At 33.5% G+C, this 8,045-nt stretch overlaps 1 non-coding gene across 1 annotated transcript; it reads right to left on the bottom strand.

Moving 5' to 3' along the window:
- Window positions 1–816: 816 nt before the first annotated feature.
- LOC111819593 (U6 spliceosomal RNA) lies at window positions 817–923 on the bottom strand. Its single transcript, XR_002823179.1, has one exon. It is a non-coding gene; the product is annotated as a U6 spliceosomal RNA (small nuclear RNA).
- Window positions 924–8,045: the final 7,122 nt, after the last annotated feature.

Here is an 8,045-nt window from a genome sequence, read left to right as displayed (position 1 = left end):
GAGGCTAGAAGTCTAAATTCAGGGCATCAGCTCCAGGGGAAGGCCTTCTCTCTTCTTCAGCTTTAGAGGAAGGTCCTTGTCATCAATCTTCCCCTGGGTCTAGATGTTTCTCAGTGCAGGGACTCTGGGTCCAAAGGACACGCTATGCTCCTGGCTCTTCTTTCTTGGTGGTAGGAGGTCCCTCTTCTCTCTGCTCGCTTCTCTCTTTTATAATCTCAAAAGAGATTGACTCAAGATGCAACCTAATCCTGTAGATTGTGTCCTGCCTCATTAGTATAACTGTCTCTAATCCTGCCTCATTAATATCATAGGGGTTACGATTTACAACACATAGGTAATTACATCAGATCAAAAAATGGAGGACAACCACACAATACTGGGAATCATGGCCTAGCCAAGTCGACACACATTTTGGGGGGACACAATTCAATCTGTAACAATATACAATCCTGCAACAATTAATAACAAACAATAATGTACAAGTGGAAACAGAGGTAGATATATAAGCTGAACAAGGGCAGGACGGCATATAGGAGAACACCCACGAGCATATATAGGTGTGGCAGAGGATATTTCTACATACGTATTTGTATGTGCTGCAAAGATATCCATGTATATTGTAGAGCACACAGGGGCTAAAGTTAGGAAAACTCCTTAGCTATAATCAAACACCTTCAGGGACTGAGTCACGGAGTTTGAGGGCTTAGGACCATAGTCTCGGGGGACATCTAGGTCAATTGGCATAACATAGTCCATAAAGACAATGTTCTACATCCTGCTTTGCTGAGCAGTGACTGGTGTCTTTAAAGCTTGCAAAAGAATATGGAACGCTTCACAAATTTGCATGTCATCTTTGCGCAGTGGCCGTGCTAATCTTCTCTGTATCGTTCCAATTTTAGTATATATGCTGCCGAAGCAAGCACTTTATTTTCTGTTTCTTTTTGTCTTAGCCATCCTAGCCAGAGTAAAGTCTGATCTCATTGTAGTTTTAATTTGCAATTCTCTAATGACTAATGATGTTGAACATCTTTGCATGTGCTTGTTGGCTACTTGTGTAACTTCCTTGGTGACAGATTCTATTCAAGTTCTTGGCCCACTTGATTAGATTGTCTCTTTGTTGTTAAGTTGTAGGAGTTCTTCATGTATTCTGGATATTAAACCCTTATCCAATATACGATTCCCCCAAAATTTCATCCTATCTGTAGGCTGTCTCTTCACTTTGTTAATAAACTCTTTTGATGCACACATTTTTTAATTTTGATGAAGTCCAATTTGTCTATTTTGTCTTTTGACCCTCAGGCTTTTGGTGTCATAGCTAAGAATTGCACTGTTGAAAATTAGATCCTGAAGCATTACCTCTATATTTTCTTCCAAGAGTTTTATGTTTTTAGTTCTTCTTTTTAGGTCTTCATCCGTTTTGAATTAATTTTTGTATATGGTGTGATGTATGGGTCCAGCTTCATTATTCTCCATGTGGAAATCCACTTGACAAAGCACCATTTGCTTAAGAGACTATTATTTTTCCATTAAATTAACTTAGCATTCATGTCAAAAATCAATTAACCATAGATGTATGGATTCATTCCTGGACTTCCAGTTCTATCTTATTGGTTTATATGTCTATCATAGTAGTGCCGACTGTTTTTTTATTACTGTACCTTTATAGTAAATTTGGAAATTGGGAAGTGTGAGTCCTCCTACGTTGTTCTTCTCTCTAGGAGCTTTCTAGTGGATGTTTTATTGTTTTCTGTATAAAGATTCATGTTATCCGTGAAAGAGATAGTTATACTTCTTTCTTCCTGATTTGGATACTTTATATTTCTTTTTCTTGCCCAATCTCACTGGCTAGGACTTCCAGTACATTATTGAATAGCAGTGGTGAGAGCAGGCATCCTTTTCTTCTCCTGATTTTAAGAGGAAAGCTCTCAGTCTTTCTCCATTCGGCATCATGATAATTGTGTGTTTTTTCTAAAGGCCCTTTATCATCTGGAATAATTTTCCTTCTAGTTTGTTGAGTGCTTTCATCATGAAAGGTTGTTGGGTTTTGTCAAATGCCTCTTCTGTGTTGATTGAGATGATCATGTGTTTCTTTTCCTTTGTTCTATTAATGTTGTGTATTACATTGATTGAGTTTCTAATGTTGGACTTCCCGTACATTTCTGTGATAAATCCCATTTTATCACGGTGTACAATTCTTTTAATATACTTTTGGATTTGGTTTGCTAACATTTTGTTGAGAATTTTTTGCATCTATGTTCTTCAAGGCTATTGGTCCATAGTTTTGTTTTCATGTGGTGTCTGTCTGGCTTTTGTTATCAGAGTAATACTAGCCTCATAGAATGCATTAGGAACTGTTCCCTCCTCTTCTATTTTTTGGAAAAGTTTAGCAAGGATTGGATTTACTTCTTTTATAATGTTTTGGTCAAATCCTCAGTGAAGCCCTCTGATTCTGGGACTTTTGTTTGTTGGGAGGCTCTTGACTACTAGCTCAATGCCTTCACTTGTTATGAGTCTGTCATGATATTTTATTTTTTCTTGAGTCAGTATAGGAAGTTTACATGTTTGTAGGAATTTTTCCATTTTTTCTAAGTTATGTCATTTTTTGGTGTACAATTGTTCATAGTATTCTCTAAGATTGTTTTAATTTCTCTAGGATAGGTTGTAATATCCCCACTTTCATTTCTGATTTTAGAAGGTTGCATTTTCACTCTCTTTGTCAGTCTAGCTAAAGGTTTATTTATTTTATAAATCTTTTTTAAAAAAACAACTTCTGGTTTTGTTGTTTTTTCCTATTTTTCTATTTCATTTATCTCTGCTCGGATCTTTGTTATACCCTTTTTTCTGGTAACTTTGTATGTGGTTTGCTCATCTTTTTCCAGTTTCTTAATTGGTAAAATTATGTATTGATCTGAGATCTTCCTTCTTTTTTAATATGTTTACTGCTGTAAATTTCCCTCTGAGCACTACGTTTGAGGCATCCCATACATTTTTGGTGTGTTGTTCTATCATTTTCATTAAACTCTAAGTATTTTCTGATTTATCTTTTGATTTCCTCCTTGACGCACTGGTTGTTTCATACTGTGTGTTTAATTTCTACATTTTTGTGTATTTTCCAGTTTTCCTTCAGTTATTAATTTCTAGTTTTATTCCATTGTGGTTGGAGAAAACATTTGCATAATTTCAGTCTTTTAAAATTTATTGAGGCTTGATTTGTGACCTAACATGTGATCTATTCTGGAGAATGATCCCTGTGCACTGGAGAATATAGACTGTGTTGTTGTTGGGTAAAGTGTTCTATATACGTCTGTTAGGTCTAGTTGGTTTATAGCTTGTTCAAATCCTCTATTTCTTTACTGATCATATTTCTAGGTGTTGTGTACATTATTTAAAGTGGTGTATTGAAGTCTCCAACTATTATTGTAGAACTGTCTACTTCTTTATTCTGTCAGTGTTTGCTTTATGTATTTTGGGTTCTGTTAGGTGCATAAATTTATAATTGTTATAGCTTTTTGATGAATTGATCCTTTTATAATTATATAATGTTATTCTTTGTCTCTTATAACTGATTGTGACTTAACATCTGTTTTGTCTATTATTAAAATCACCACTCCAGCTCTCTTTTGGTTATTATTTGCATGGAATATTTTTTTCATGCCTTCAGTTTCAACCTATTTATGTCCTTAGACCTAAGAATGTCTCTTATAGACAGCATACAAATGGATCATACTTTATTTATGCATTCCACCATTCTCTGCCTTTTGATTGGAGCAATTAATCCATTTACATTCATGGTAATTACTGATAAAAAGGCCTTACTTTTCCCATTTTGTTGTTTGTGTGTGTGTGTATCTTATACTTTCCTTTGTCCCTCATTTCCTTCAATGCTGCCAGCATCGGTGTTATGTTTTTTTTTTTGTAGTGAACCACTTTGATTCCAGTCTCCTTTCCTTTTGTGTATATATATTTTTCAGGTGTTTTTTGTGGTTTCCATGATGCTTTCATTTAATGTCTTACATTTATAACAACTAGGTTTAAACTGATACCAGCTGAACTTCAGTAACATACAAAAATTCTACTGTATGACTCCTCCCATTTATGTTGTTGTTATCACCTATTACATCTTTATACATAATGTGTCCTATAATGTAAATTTACATTTATTTTTATGCATTTATCACTTTTAAGGATGAAGCACATAACAACTAGAATACCAACCAAAATTAACTTTAAAAATTGCCCTTATATTGCTCATCAAATTACTTTTAATAGAAATCTTTTTTAAAATTTTTTATGTATGGCATTGAGCCACTGTCTAGTTTCCTTTTATTTCAGTCTGAAGGATTCTCATTAGCATTTCTTGTAGACACACTCTAGCGGTTATGAACTCTCTCAATTTTTGTTTAGCTGGAAATGTCTTCATTTCATCCAGGAAGGTCTGCACGATTTACCATGTAGCTAGAGTTCAGGGCCATCAGTGCACAGGAGAGCCATGGATCGACTGGGGCTGCAGCTGTGATCTGCTATAGTCATCTATCTGCTGTGCCAGGAGTGTGATGGATGAGAATATTGGAAGAACTTTTCCTACTGTGCGATATTTGTTCTTATCTTGGTTCAGTTTGTGGCTTCTTGCTATTGTCCTTTGCTTGCCTTTTCACAGTTCTTGCAGGGTTGGAAACATCCATAGAATCGTATTTTGAATTATTTTAAAGTTGTTTCTTCACAAATCTTTTAACAAATACATCACAAAAGGAACATTTTACTCTCCCAAGCTTATAAATACATCAGCAAAAATTAGGACAATTAAGATAAGAAAAAAATAAGTCAAAAGAAGTAGTTTTGAGACAATTTAATTATCCATCCATTAGTTTTAATACACCAAATTTGTGATTGAGACAAATTATACTGCAATGATAACTGCAGTTTTCTGGGTTAATGTGAAGTCTCTGTCATATATTTGATTGCAAGTAGACAGAAGCAAATTTTTGCAGGGTGGTGGGAATCCCAGTTTGATTATTTTGATCATTATATGATTATGCATTTATCAAACATCACAGAACTGTATAGTAAAAGAACCAATTTTACTGTATGTAGATTATGTCTTAACTAAAACAAAACAAAACATCTCTAGGTATTAAAAGACAGAGGTGACATGACTTCCTTCCGTAGTAATCAACTACATGAAATCCTAAAAAGTAACTGTTATATTGGTGAAACCAATGTCCTAGAGTTGCTAAAGGAATGTTTTTGTTCAGATTCATCTTCAAATCGTCTGTTAGGTTCTGCTAAGTTTTATTATTATTTTCATTGTCCCAGACTGGTATCTATTGTTGTGGCTAATATTTTGTATCAGAATACTAGTTTTCAATCCTTCAACTTTCTGAGTTGTGTCTTTTTCTTTTCATTTTTTCATTGCCAGTATTTGTTAATGGCATGTTGTTGTTTTATTTTACTATTATTTTCTTTTTTTATATTAGTGACTTACACAAAATTGTTCCAAGTAAATGAATTCTGCTTATGCTTCTGGAACATACTTCTCATAAAACTACAACTTGCTAGTAAAACACAGTGGATTTGTTAACGCTCAGTGCTTCAGGACAAGATAAAATGTGAGCTGAGTATTTTGTGTGTATACTCTATCCTCTATTCTTCAGCTGTCCTTTATTTATTGATTTTTTCTTTCTATTTCTTAATAACACATGCAAGAAAATTATAAAACTATTGTAGCAACCAGATTAAAAAAAATTCTTCATTCACTAGTCTCTGGAGTTTTTTATACTTAAGAGATATAGGTAAATAATTACTCATTGAGCAAGAACTGGACAATGGGGTGGTGCTCAATAAAAAACTGATAAAACAAGCATTTGTGGGCTCAATGTCTGAATACTATGCAGGAATGTAAATCCACAGCTATAGCACAGAGATAACTCATAGAAAATGGGATACGCCACAAGATAGATATGAATAAACTGCAATATCATTTGGTGTTCTTTATCTTTTTTGTAACCACATATGAACACTATTTTAGGATTTTAATTTTTATTAAATCATATTTATGTTCATAAATGCATTTCTATACACAAACATAATTCCTGCTATTTTAGTCACTAAAGACAATTATGTGAACCCTTTTTATTTATCTCAGACCTATCTATATATGCATTTTTTCTCTTTTAAAAATAGTTGCATTCTTTCCTCATATTAACATGAATAAATATATTTATATTGTTCTTCAAAATATTTCAATATGTTTAGGTCTATAGCCATTAAATAAAAGGAAAAAATAAAACTGTCCACATGTATAATGTGGGTTATTTAATAGACAATTAATATTTTGATATTTTTATTTAAATGTTTTAAATTACCACTCTAAATTATGCTCATAGCTAAAAATGATGAATCCATAAGAATACATGATAATTTTTTTAAAGAGACGTATAATATTTATCTTATAGTTTGTATTATATTAATTTTCAATCTTATAAAAGGTATTTAGACTTATTTTATGGCATAGCATATATTCTATATTTTCTATCTAGATGAATGTTGCAAATACTTGGTTATAGAGTTCTGCTAATATCAGTTAATCAATTAGTCTAATGGATTTTATTTGCCTGCTTCTTGTATTAGCTATTGAGGGAGAGTGTTAAACTCTTCAGTATCATAATACATATTTTTTAAATATGAAGATTTTTATGAATTTCAAAAAACGTAGCATATATGTATAGATCTGTTTTTGTGTATATAAATATTTTGTGATTTATAAATAAACATATGTACATGAAAAACGAGCCTTGATGGTACAATTGTTAAGCATGCAGCTGCTAACTGAAAGATTGGTGGTTCAAATTCACCCAGCAACATCACAGGAGACAGACCTGTTGTCATAAAGATTACAGCCAAGAGGAATCTATGGGGTAATTCTACTCTGTCCCATGGAGTTGCTGTGAGTTAGAATTGACCGAATGGCACCTAACAATAACAACATACACAAAAACACACATATGTTAGTTTGTGTGTGTGTGTGCGTGTTTGTATACATGGTTTTAGTTGGTATCTAGTTGATTTTGATTCATGGTGACCTCAGGTATCCAAACACACGTAACTATATATAAATATACCTGTAAATATGTATGTATATACATATGCATATTTATATACCTATACTTATATAATTATTTACATATATTAGTCTCATATATATATACATATATATGACTAGTAGATATAAATAAGTATGTATATATATATCTATATACTCACCAGTGTTTCAGAAAGTTATCAATCTTGTCAGTATTGCAAGTGACCACAAACATCACCTACTCAATTCTACATGTTACAGATGAGGATTGAATTTGGAGAGCTTAAATGTTTTTCCCAAAATCAAAAAGATAATTTAAAAGTAAAACCACAGTTTTCTGAGATCAGTAACTTTATTCATTCCTTTGATTAAGCCATCCCTATTGTATGTATTGCATATATGTTTTTGTTGTTGTTAGGAGGCCTCGAGTTGGTTCTGACACATGGAGACCATACGTACAACAGAACGAAACACTGCCCAGTCCTGCACCATCCTCACAATCGTTATGCTTGAGCCCATTGTTGCAGCCACTGTGTCATTCCATCTCGTTGAACGTATTCCTCTTTTTCGCTGACTTTCTATTTTATGAAGCATGATGTCCTTCTCCAGGTACTGGTCTCTCCTGATAACATGTCCAAAGTATATGAGATAAAGTCTCACCATCCTTGCTTCTAAGGAGCATTCTGGCTGTACTTTTTCCAAGACAGATTTGTTTGTTCTTTCAGCAGTCCTTGGTGTATTCGATATTCTTTGCCAACACCATAATTCAAAGGCATCAGTTCTTCTTCAGTCTTCCTTATTCATTGTCCAGCTTTCATATGCATATGTGGTAATGGTGACTGAAAACACCATGGCCTGGGTCAGGTGCACCTTAGTCTTCTAAGTGACATCTTTGCTTTTGAACACTTTAAAGAGGTCTTTTGCAGCAGATTTGCCCAATGAAATGTGTCTTTTGACTTCTTGACTG

Source organism: Trichechus manatus, unplaced genomic scaffold (genome assembly GCF_000243295.1).
Source record: "Trichechus manatus latirostris isolate Lorelei unplaced genomic scaffold, TriManLat1.0 scaffold00012, whole genome shotgun sequence".
In the NCBI taxonomy this organism is placed as follows: domain Eukaryota; kingdom Metazoa; phylum Chordata; class Mammalia; order Sirenia; family Trichechidae; genus Trichechus; species Trichechus manatus.
This window is presented reverse-complemented; position numbering and strand designations above follow the sequence as displayed.